Here is a 12,786-nt window from a genome sequence, read left to right as displayed (position 1 = left end):
GAGGGGAAGGGAAGGGAAGGGAAGGGAAGGGAAGGGAAGGGAAGGGAAGGGAAGGAAGCAAAAGAGAAGGAAGGAAAGGAGAGAGTTTCTTGAGGGGGTGGGGTGTGCCTTTAGTTCCAGACAGTTTGAGTCACCCAGAGAACGTTCCCACTCACACCTGACTGTCCCTCAGGGGCATCCTCCAGCTAGCAAGGACTCATGCACACAGAAAGTTCAGTCATGCTTAAAAAAATGATTGTATTAGTGTTTTTAATTATGTTTACAGGGGGATCTGTGTGTGGGAATGCACCTATGAGTGTTGATGGCTTCAGAGACCAGAGTGAAAGAAGGGAGACAGTTTGTTTGATTAACCGATATACAAATCCACTCATAGACTAATAGAAGTCAAAATAACAGCGAACATGGAGATGACTAAACTAGCCAGAAAAACAAGAGAAAATTTTCCTAAAGTGGGTGTGGTTGTGTGAGTTTATTAACAGGAAGGAGAATATTCAACCCCTTCCTTCCTTCCTTCCTTCCTTCCTTCCTTCCTTCCTTCCTTCCTTCCTTCCTTCCTTCCTTCCTCTTTCCCACCATTCTTTCCTCCCTCTTTCTCTCCTTCTTTTCCTCCCCCTCCTTTCCTCTCCTCCCTCTTTCCCTCCCTCTCTCCTTCCCTCCTTTATTTCCTTTTTCCTTTCCTCTCTCCTTCCCTCCCTCCTTCCCTCCATTCCTCCTTCCCTCTTTCCTTCCTTGTTTTCCTCCCTCTCTCCTTTCCTCCCCTCCCTCCATTCTTCCCCTCCCTCCTTTCCTCCCCCTCCTTTCCTCCCCTCCCTCCTTTCCTACTTCCCTCCTTCCTCTCCTTCCTCCTTCCTTCCCTTCTTCCCTCCTTCCTTCCCTCCCTCCCTTCTTTACTCCTTCATTTACTCTCTCCTTTATTCCCGCCCTCCCTCTCTCCCTACCTTCCTCCCTCCCTTCCTTTTCTGAAAGCTCTCAGTTGGCATGTACTTTCCCAATGCACAGCCCCACTGTTTCTATGTCCTGCTCTGCATTGTTGTAGCAGGTACTCAGTCCATCTACCTTACTTTATACATGCAGTTTTTAATCTGTATGTACCTAAAAATTGTGGCTAAAGCAAAATATTAATTGTACATACATACAGTGAATGCAATACCTTATAGGTGAAAGACCTCTCTCTCTAAATCTGCTCTTTAAACAATTAGTCATTACTTTTTAAATCCTTAATCTTACCACACTAGATCTTGGCTTTGGGAAATGGATTATTCAAACCATTGCAGGCCAGTGTTTGGCAAATGTTTTCTGTGAAGGGTCGGACACTGAGCACTTTGGTTTTTGCACATCATACAGCCCTTGGTCCCTCTTCTTGGATATTGTTGTAGAAGGAAAGCTAAACATGTGGACAAATGTGCCTTTATCCCCAAATAGGCAGGGGCTGGGTTACTGTATTGGCCCTATTGTCATCTAGAGCCAACTATGCTGCTGAACTATGTACAACAGCAAGGAACATGCTGTTCTCCAAAGTGCGACCATCTCTTTATCCCCAAAGGGAGACCTTTCTCTACTTCATTAGACTAGGGTGGTGCATTCTGCTAATCACATCATGGCTATGGATAGAATCTGCTCTATTTATAACCTCAGAGGACATTCTAGATGGAAATATTTGCAGGCCTGTTCTCCAGGCAGAACATCCTGAGCCATCTACCCATTCCTCTCTTGACCTGGCAGTATTGAGTCACCCCATCTTTTTAATCAACACTCAGAATAGGCTCCAGTGTGCCAAGGTCTCAGAACCACACACGATGTCCCAGGAATGGTCGGAGGAGTGCAGGGCGCAGCAATTATCAATACAGCTGTACATCCACGTTGGCTTTGGCAAAGCAAATGCCTACTGTGACTCATTTGAAGCCTACTGCTAAACAAAGTCCCCTTGGTTATCCAAGCATGAGCATTCGCTATTATTATGATATAGTTCTTTCATGGTGCTCTTCTACAGTTGTGAGACCATAAAGGGACAGCTTCAATAACAATGCCAAGAAACAGAAAAATAAAGGGATCACTCTCTCTAGTAAGGAAATTAATATAACGCAAGAACTAGTGACAAGCAACATGTTTATAAAACATGTGCTGGAAAGGTTAAGGTGAAATTATATATACTGATATATTGCTTGAAGTATTGGAATTTGGATACTTAGGAATCTGTAGCAATACCTACTTAGAATTTGCATATGCCTTTCTTGACTTTTTGGATCAGAGAACTTATAAAAGGGAAGTAATGAAAAATAAGCAAAAGCATGCATTTGAGTATAATTTCTAATCTGTAAAAGCCAAAATTATGCCCTACTGGTCCCTTGGATATTAGAATATCGACAGCAAAATCATTATGTTATATTGAAGGATTATAATTAAATATACAAAAATCATGTAAAATTCAGAGAAATACTTATGTAGTAGTGAAGGACTATATGACAACATAAAACTTATTAGAACTAGGAAAATATGAAAATGCATGTTAGATATTGATATTAATGAGTTAATGTTTTGTTTAAAGTTTTAGTGTCATTACTATATTATTATCCACACAACAATTATATTTTACATTAGCAATTCCTGCCACAGAAATATTTTGTGCTAATTATTTTGAAAAAAAATCTTTGTTAGGGAGAAAAACATAAACCATGTAAAAGACATGCGATAGGGGGAGCCTTGCCTGCTTCTTCTTGAGGAACTTGAGGCTAGACACACAGTGACACTCTTCATCTAGCAAAGGGACATTGAGCTACCACTGTCTACTCATAAGACACAGTGTGAAAGAAGGTGGATGAGACACGCCTGGTCATAGTTTGGGGAAGAGGGTTACAGCAGATCTAGCTACAAAGCTGAAAGAAGAGTTAAATAACAAGTTGAAATTGTTTGCAAATTATATAAACCTGTGGTCTCTTTGGTCTTTTCTCCACCAACACTTTTTTCTAGATTAATCATGTATTTTTTTTGAAGAAACAATGACTTAGTATGAATGTCACCTGAATATCTACACATTTCTCAAATGAATCATTTCTCCATATTTAAAAATCTAAAATGATCTTGGTAAATCTGTAACATATCAGTCACTGGGGGTGATGTTAAGGTTAGGGATATGTTTGGAAGAATGGAATTCTCTTAGTCACTATTTCATTGCTGTGAAGAGACACCATGACCAAGGCAACTCATAAAATGAAGGCTTTAATCAGGGTTTGCTTACAGTTTCAGAGGCTTAGTCCATGATCATATGGACAGGTATTATGGCAGCCTGCAGGTAGTGGCTGGAGAAGTAGCTGAGAGCTACATCTTGACCCTGAGACAGAGAGGTAGAGAGAGAAGCACTGGGCTGGTATGGGCTTTGGAAACTTCAAAACCCACCCACAGTGACATACTTCCTCCAACAAGGCTACACTTCCTAATCCTTCTAATCCTTTCAAATATGCCACTCCCTGGTGATGAAGCTTTCAAATATATTAGCCTAGGGGGCCAGTCTTATCCGAACCACCACAGATATGCATGTAACAATCATATGCGTGTGGCATCAGATGTGTAGAGAGAGCCCGCCCTTTGGGGGCTGGACGGACTCGGGCAAATGTTTATAAATTGGGGTGCACAGACGCTGGGTGCCCCTTCCTGTTTCCTGTTTCTGGGCATCGCGGGAACTTCGGTTGCGTGAGTGTGCTATTTATATTAAATTTGTATCATCTTATACCAATTGACCTGTATTAATTCGATCTGCCTTCACAGATGTGTTCAGCTGCAATTACCCAGTAATATAAGTCATGAGGATTTTTACTAGATGGAAAAAGGTGGACAGCCTAAGATGAATTTGAAGTCTTCACAATGTCCCTGAGGGTCTGGCTGTCTTCTGTCTTTCCCCATTGTCCTCAGCTTGGATTTCACTCTCAGGGTTTTGCTCTAGGATTATATACAGGATACAGCTTCATGGCATCTCATTCTCAAGTGCAAAGTTAAAATTACAAGTGGTGTGTAGTAACTCTCAGCTGTTTGGGAACTCTAGCCAGCTGAATGGTGCTGTCCACATTTAGGGTAGATATTTCTACCTCAAGTAGCCTCACCTAGAGAACCCTCACACACATCCCCAGAAGCTAGTGTCAATTGTGGTTTTTGATGCTTTTACGTTGACAGTCCATGTTCACCATGATGACTTTTATCAGAGTGTACTGTAGACTTTCCTCCAGACATATAAGCTTTAGAAAACTCTTCCACAGGAGAAAGCATATTTGGTTAACCAGAAAAAATGTTTTGTGTGGGATGGCTTTGAGAAAAGAAACTAAGAAAGGAGTAAGTGAGCGGTTCTTGCTTTTTCTATTTTGGTAGGAGTTCCCCACGGATGAGCGCACAAGACAGGGTCAACCTGAGATGATATCATAAGGCTGCTGGTGCTTCCAGAGGAGGAGCTGTTGGTTGAGGATTTTGTCCTGCCCTGTACTGCAGTCATTCAGTCCCAAAGAAACACACAGAGGTCTACATTAATTATAAACTGCTTGACCTATTAGCTCAGGCTTCTTATTAACACTTTTTTACATCTTATATTAGTCCATTATTTTTGTCTGTGTTAGCCATGTGGCTTGGTACCTTTTTCAGTAAGGCAGTCACATCTTGCTTCCTCTCTGTCTGGGTGATGGCTGCAGACTGAAACTTTCCTATTCCCAGAATTCTCATTGCCCCGCCTCTACTTCCTGCCTGGCTCCTGGCCAATCAACATTTATTTAAAATACATGTGACAGGGTACAGAGCATTGTCCCACAGCAACAAGCCAAGATTTAAACCAATTTCTTCTTTCTTTCTTTCCTATAGATGTTATTCTGAGAATTCTCTTCCAATTGTATGTCCAGGTCAGGAGACAATGACTATTACCAGGAGGAAGCCAGTGCTGAGGAACTCCAGAGTCAATTAGAGCATGGGAAACATTTTCTTGGTTTGACACTGCCATGACAGACCTGGTTATGAGGGGCCTTTGGGGCCAACCAGGGCAGTGCATCAGCTGCATTTATGCCGTTTCCCAAATGGGCGAGTAGCACCAGCTTATAAAGGTTTCTTCTGCATAGGAATCCTTCTTTTAAGAATTTTTTCATCTATATCTTTTGTTTGTACAATCTAAAAGCAGTGTGGTATAATAAAGTACCCCATTTCTTCATATCAGGGCTAAAGTCAGGAAAAAAAGATGAAAATGGAAAGAATAAACTTCATTTTTAAAATAAACTTTAAAGACAGTCAATGAAGATTATTTAGAAATGATTGTTAATGGTTTATTCTATAATCGAAATGAAATAGGACTGAAGAAGACAGTTATGGCCTTTGAGGGGTGCTAGCTTAGGACCCAGCCTTTGATTCTGAACTCATTAGCTCACCTTATCTTATTTCTGCTCCATCACCTGTACACGAGGACAGCAGCTTTTCCATCCATTTGTTTCCCTCATTTGACTCTTTGGGGTTCAAACCAGATAAACAGTAAGGTACTCTAAGCACTGGAATATGAAAGTATTTATTTCTATGTACTATAAATAAAAAAGATGAATGACAAACCATTGCCATGAATGAGACACTTTACAACTTGTCTTTTGCCTCAACACAACAGAGATGCAACAGCTTCCTCTCTGTAGTGGTGTTTCTAGGGAACGAGGGTAAGAAGCCAAGGGTAAAAGCAGAAAGGTATGGTGCAGAGGACATAGAAGCCAACCACTACCCTCCAGAACAAAAAAGTGTGTAGAGGGCAAAGACTTTAGTCAGCTACATCAACGGCGGAAAAGAAGGTTTACAGGTAGGGGTGATCACTCCTGTTGAGCCCGTGTGCAGAGCAGAACATACAGGGGTAGTCTCAGCTCTGGGTGGTGCCGTGGAGGGGAATGAGGAGGTCCATGCCAATGTGACCAGGGCTGCAGACAGAATGAGTCTCTGGTTTGGCAAACCTATCATAGCTAATGCTGGAATTCTCTCTCTTTTCTCCTATGTTCAGTTTGTTGGCTGTTCTCCGCTCGTTTATTTTCTTTTTCTGTTTGTATACCTGAATTATATAATTCTATTTTTACTTATGTTTGCCAGTTTATTTCTGTATACAGAATTCTCGGTGGTCGCTTCATTCGTAGGTCATTTCAGCCTGTGACATTTTGGAAGAAACAAACATTCCATCGACAATAGCCATCAGCCATCATTTAGAAAACCCAGGAAGAGAGTTTTTGTGTTTACACATACTTGTGTTGGCAGAATTATTTCATCCCAATGTGCCTTGGTATTGTTTCTACTTAGAAAATGACCTTTAGTTATTCTTATTTGGGGGGGGTGTTTTTGAGGTTTCGGTTTGTGTTTTTGCTATTCTTTAGAGTCTGCTTACCAGCAGCAAACTGTCTTCCTTTGTGTGAGAATACTCTCATCTCCCTTACGTTTTTAAAGAATGTTTCCAGCGGATGAAAGAAACACATGGAAAAGGGAGAAGATCAAGTTACTTTCCTTGGCCTTCCACCCATGGTTTCTAGGGGGAAATGCTGTCTTTGAATAGGTCTTCCATTGTGAGTCATTACTGTGTACACACACACACACACACACACACACACACACACACACACACACACACACAGTGTGTTTTGCTGGAAGTTAAGAAAGGTGGTTTTTCTTTTTCAAGATAGGGTGTCTCTGTGTGTCCCTGGCTATCCCAGAAATTGCTCTGCAGAGCAGACTGGTCTTGAACTCAGAGATCTGTTTCTGGACTCTGGCTCCTGAGTGCTGAAACTAAAGGGAGATGCCACCACCATCTGGCTAAGGTATCATTTTTAATCAAGTTGATTTTATGGTTTGTTTTTTTCTTTTGGTTTTCAGAAGTTTAGCTCTGAAGTGGTTCGACGTGGAATTCTTTGGTTTTTACTGGGCTTGTTCTTGAGTCTGTCTGCATCTTTGCAAATTTGATTCATTTTCAGCTACTATCGCATCAGTCCTTCTATCTGCCAAATCTCTTCCTTTCAGACGTCAGGGAGACAAATATTAGACCCCGCAGTTCTCCAGGCCCTGAGTCTTTGCTCAATCATACAGTTTGCTTCCTTTCTCTCTCTGTGGTTGTTGGCTTGCACCTACTGTTCTGTCTTCAAGTTCGCCAGTTCTTTCTTGTGGCTTCCATTCTAACATTGTGCCAACTGTTCAACTTTTTATGTCTGTTGGATTTTATGTCTTTGTATCCTTATTGAGTAGATTTTCTATTTCCTTGCTACAGCTTTGTTTACTTACTTTTTGAAGATGTTCGCAGTTACTCTTTTGATACATTTTTATGATAATGACTTTAACATCTTTTTCTGTGGTCCTAATGTCATTCTCATCTTGTCGGCACCTCCAGATTTTCTGTTTCATTCAGCTAAGATTGTCTGGTAAATGATTCCCATTTGAAACTTGTACATTTTAAGGTAAGTCTTATTTAAAACTATTTCAGTTGGCTTTCTTTGATGTTTGTTGTGTGAATTTTTCACTCTTCTGGCTTTTAGAGGGGCTCATCATTCAACTCCCAAATAAATCACACACAGAAACTTATTCTTAGTTATGAATGCCCAGCCTGAGCTTGGCTTCTTGCCAGCTTTTCTTATGTTAACCAATCTACCTTTTTCCTCTGAGCTCTTATGTTTATTTCTGTATACCTTTCTTCTTTCTCCGAGGCTTGCTGTATAACTTGGTGATTGACCCCTGATGTCCTCCTCTCCTGGTTCTGTCGTCGCTCCTCAGTCTCTAGTTTTCTTTTTATTTATAGTTTCTGCCAGCCCTACCTATCCTTGCTCCTGCCTCCCTATTGGCCATTCATCTCTTTATTAGGACCATCAGGTGTTTTAGACAGGCATAATAACATAGCTTCACAGAGTTAAATAAATGCAGCATAAACAAAAGTCACACACCTGAAAACAATATTCCCCAACAGCCATTCCAACAAAGGGACAGAGCTGCCTCAGTACTGGCAGAAAATAGTAGGTTTTTCATTCTGCTTCCAGTCACATTGAGGAGGAGGAGGAATGTGGCTCTTCATTAAGGATGGATGGTGGTGGGAATTCTGGCTTCTCACTAGGATAATGAGGGGTGGGTGTGAATGTCTTTTTTTTTTAAATTTATTTTATTAGTGTTTTGCCTATATGTATGTCTATGTGAGGGTGTTGGTTCCTGGAGTTACAGACAGTTGTGATCTGCCATGTGGGTGCTGGGAATTGAACCCAGATCCTATGGAAGACCAGTCGGTTCTCTTAAGCACTGAGCCATCTCTCCAGCCCCATGTCTTGGTTTTGGTTTTCACCTGTCTTCATTGACAGTGAGTAGAGATTCCTTTTCTATGATCTAGTGAAAATGAAAGTCCTTCTTCCTATCTAGATGTCTGTAATGTCACCCCAGAAGAGGTGCATTATGGTGGGTTACAGAAAACAGATGCAGAAAGGGGGGGGTTCTGTTTTTATAGCCTTGCAAGGGTAGAAGTTATACTTTTTCAATCTATGACCCCCCCCTCTCTCTCTCCTCTCTCTCCTTTTATCTCTCTCTGTCATCTCTCGTCATCTCTCTCCCTCCCTTCTCCCCCCCCCCTTCCTAGCTGAAAACTTTCTACTTTCTAGGCTGGTCCTTCTCTGGTCCCAAGGCTAGAAAGATTTTGTTGAGGATTTTTAATGTTTGAATTGTGGGCATTTCTGAGCCGCTGGCCTCTCTTGCACCCATTTTCTGGCCTCTCTTGCACCCATTTTCAGATGTATATGAAAAAGAAACCCAGAGAGCCATGCCCCTCTTTGGGCTCTGAGAGCCTGCTTTTTCCTTTCTAGTCTTCTTATGTTTATTTGATATGCTATGCCTAGAGTCTTTAGTTGGAGTTTCTCAGGAGCAATCAGTAAACTACTGATTTCCATCTTTCTAGGAGAGGGGGTTCTAGCTTCTTGGACTATATGGTCTTTATATAGTATACATTCAGTAGTTTTGGATCATATTGGAGCTTTGAGATCACCTTTGTAGAAAAATCTAGATTACTTTAAAATGAATATAAGGAAAGGGTATTTTTTCCTTGATGTATCGTGCTATATTCAGTACCATTTAAATTAAAAATTATTAGTTCATTGAATTAAATACACATTTAGAATGTTAGAAACAACTTTGTACCAGCAGTTCGGACAAAGACTTCAGTCCAGTCTCTTGATGGATTGTTCTATGGCCTTGGGTAGACCACTTAGTGTCTCGGTATCCCCAGCTGAATAATGAAGACTGCTCAATCTGTTAGGTAATCCCTTAAATGTCCTCACAGAGAATCCCTTACCACCCTACATCACATTTCTGGATTTTTTTATATTTTTTTTCTAGACAGGGTTTCTCTGTAGCTTTGGAGCCTGTCCTGGAACTAGCTTTGTAGACCAGGCTAGTCTTGAACTCACAGAGATACACCTCTGCCTCCCAAGTGCTGGGATTAAAGACCTGTGCCCCCAATGCCTGGCTTATGATACAGTGTTGGTTAAGCCAAATAAAATCCTCAAAATTAAGTAAGACAAAAGGATGGCTGTTTCTAACATTTAATATTGTTTTATAAATGCTTAACTGTGTTTCAGATACTATAGCATATGCCATGTGAATGTTATCTAATACTCTGTTGAAGTGTGGGTCACATCTCATTTTGTAGATGAGAAACTGGATTCAGAAAGGTAAAAAGCAGTTTCCAAAAATTCCTAATTATAAAGATATTTTTGAGGCCAAGTCTATATTACTCCCCAGAGCTGATATTTGTAATTGCTTACACATGTATTTTTATTATTTTCAAACAGCACTCAAGAAGCAATTTTAAATAAGTAAGATATCAAAGATAAAGGTAGCTAGAGAATACATTTATTGCCTATTTCTCCAGTGACTTTATTTCATTTAGATTCAATTTTAATGACATAAATTATTAATGTCGAAAACAGATACACACACTTAGCTTATTCTTATCTGTCATTGGTCAGATAAAGAAAACATCATTCCTGAGAGGTAAAGAAATAAACTCAGGATTATAGACTATCATTTACCAATTATAAAAACTTAACTTGCCATCTTTCAATAAATCATATAGGGTCTTAGGAACTAGATTTAAATTGCCATTATGTGTAAACTTTACTCACTTAAGAACGGGTAAAGAGATATTTGTGCAAGGACTATTGGAGTTAACCAAAAAACCAAAAAGTGGAGGTCAGGAGCGTAAGCAAAAAAAATTAGAGCTCAGAGCCAAATTAAAAAGTGTAAAATTAATTTAAGCCATTCAACACAAAACTGGTTCCTAAATTCCCTAATAGTTTTAGTTAATTTCCATTGCCTTACAAAATAAACTCTTGATTGATCAATAACTTATTGAAACCTGTATGTCCCTAGAACTTTTACATTTTGCTGAAAACACATTTTGTTAATTGAAGTCAATTACATAAGCTTATGTATATTCAAACTGAGCTAAATTAAAAAGTAAAAGAATTTAAGCCATTTAACATATTCGGTTCTAAATCCCATAAGAAATAGTTTTAGCTAAATTCTGTTTACTGACTCACAAGATTAACTCTTGATTGCTCAATAACTTGTTAAAAATCTTTATCTCCCTTTTTTAAATAGTTTTTCTGAAAAAAATATTTTCTTAGTTGGATCAATTATATGTTTGTGTAGATGCATGGTACATATTAAATGTCAAGACCTGAAGGGTTTGTAATGAACGTAGTAGGGTAAGCATAGCTGCACGAGTCTTGAATTGTATCCTAATTAATCCTATTCTCTCATTAGGCGTCCTCCCTCTCCCCAGTCTACTAGCTTACTGAGAGATTGTCCATGTCCACCTACACAGAAATTGGTATTCTATTGGTATTCCAATAGAAATCATTCAAATTTCACATTATTATGTGTTCTCAGAATTACTATGAGAACTACTTATGAATACAGTGGTTGCAACATAATTCTTTTATGAGGAGCTAGGAAGCTGGTAATTGTCTCTATGCTCTTGTTCTGAGAACCAAGTTATGCTTTTCTAGGAAAATGATTTTCTCTTATAAAGTTACCATCGTTTTGGTGCGTGGAGAACTCATTCGTGGCCAAAGTTTTTATTTTTTGCTATAAGTCTATTGTGTGGCGTATGGGCTTTGTTATAAAAAAGCAAGTTTCTTCTTTTTTTTTTAATTGAAACTAAACAAAAGTTATGTGGCACAAACATAATATCCATGCCTACCACAGGGCAGATTAAAACTGTGCAATTGTGGGTGAGAAGTATGAACAGGGGTACAGATATGTCCCCTGGCCACTCCACTGAAAACACATACAGCCTTTCTATTGAGGACAGTGTGGAAAACCCACCAGTGACATACAGACTTCTAGATTAGGAACACAAAGACCTAAGCACCCACCCTGCTAATAGCAAGCTGTATCAATGAACCTCCGTGGTCTAAACTTCCTCATCTGAAGACTGAACTAGATGTCTCTCAGATCAAACATTTAAAGGACCAACTGTATGCAAGTCACAAAAGTCCTGCATTGTATTCATTGTCTGCCACAAAATAAAACGCTGCCTGTAAGGAAGGCATAAGTACCAGGGCATATTTTATTAAATCCTTAAACATTTTAAAGAAATCTTGTGGACTGGAGGAGTAGTCCTTGCTGTCTGAGGATGTGTAGAGCTCCGGGTTTGATCCCCAGCATGAGGAATAATGACGTTTAAAGGACTTCAAAGAAAATGGTAATATACGTGTAAAATATATAATTATCTTGTTCTAAGCAATTTCTGTACTTCAACTAGCCAGTGCTATTTCACACATTCATTCTGTACGCATTCAGTGGCTAATAGGGGAATAGGCAGTGAGTTCAACGGGATAGAAAAACTGACAAAAGGAATGTCCACTGCTCTCCTCCCACACACAAAAGGTAACTCGTTAAGGATGTACCCTTCTCGATAGAATCTTAGCGATTATATGGAATCCTACATTAAGGTTAGCAATGGTGGACCAAATGGGCAATTTAAAGCCCAGTGAAGTATGAAATAGCACTGTGATAAACGCATGTATTTAAAACAAGAGTATTTTCTTTAAGCAGAATGTCTTTGTTGCCGTTCGTTGCTTTGTCCAACTTTGAACAGACTGCTTAGTTCCATACAGTAGGTTCTGCTTTCCCAACGACCGGTGTCTCCTAACCATGCCAAGATGGCTCCACTCCCCAGAAGGAAGCTGCCACAAATGTCTGAATGTTTACTGTTCTCTTGAGAAAGAAAGATGGGGTCAAGAGAGGCCAAGACCATGAAGATGCCAAGGGGCCAAGAAGGGACTGGTGGAAAGCCCATCGTCTCTAGCTCCAGACCCAACCCTTTGTTATTCAGGCTGGTAGAGTCCTCCATGGCTGCACACCCACTCCTTCCACCCCCCAACATGGAACTCTTGGACCCCACTCTCTACCTAACCAACCCACCCAATGGTTGACTGGCCACCCAGGGCCATCACCATCACCCACCCCCTCCACAAGTCCCCGCCCCTCCTCCCGAGAGCACCCAATGGGAGGAGCCGGGGCGGAGGTGGGCGGGGACGGGGGCGGGTCCATTTAAAGAAAGGCGGAGGGCGAAAGGAGGCGAGAAAAGAGAAGAAAGGGAAGCCCGGGGAGGGGGCGGGCGCCGTCCAATGACAAAGCCCCGGGGTGGGCGCCCGCCGTCGCCATCTTGAGCCGGGCGGCAGGACATCCAGCGCGTCCTCCGCCCCGAGGGGGAGGGGCGGCGAGGCGAGAAAAAAGTAGCGAGCGGCGCCGGGGCGGGAGGCGCCAGCAGCGGGC

Source organism: Microtus ochrogaster, chromosome 1 (genome assembly GCF_000317375.1).
Source record: "Microtus ochrogaster isolate Prairie Vole_2 chromosome 1, MicOch1.0, whole genome shotgun sequence".
NCBI classification, from domain to species: Eukaryota; Metazoa; Chordata; class Mammalia; order Rodentia; family Cricetidae; genus Microtus; species Microtus ochrogaster.
The sequence above is the reverse complement of the archived record's forward strand: the minus strand, read 5'-3'. Positions refer to the sequence as shown.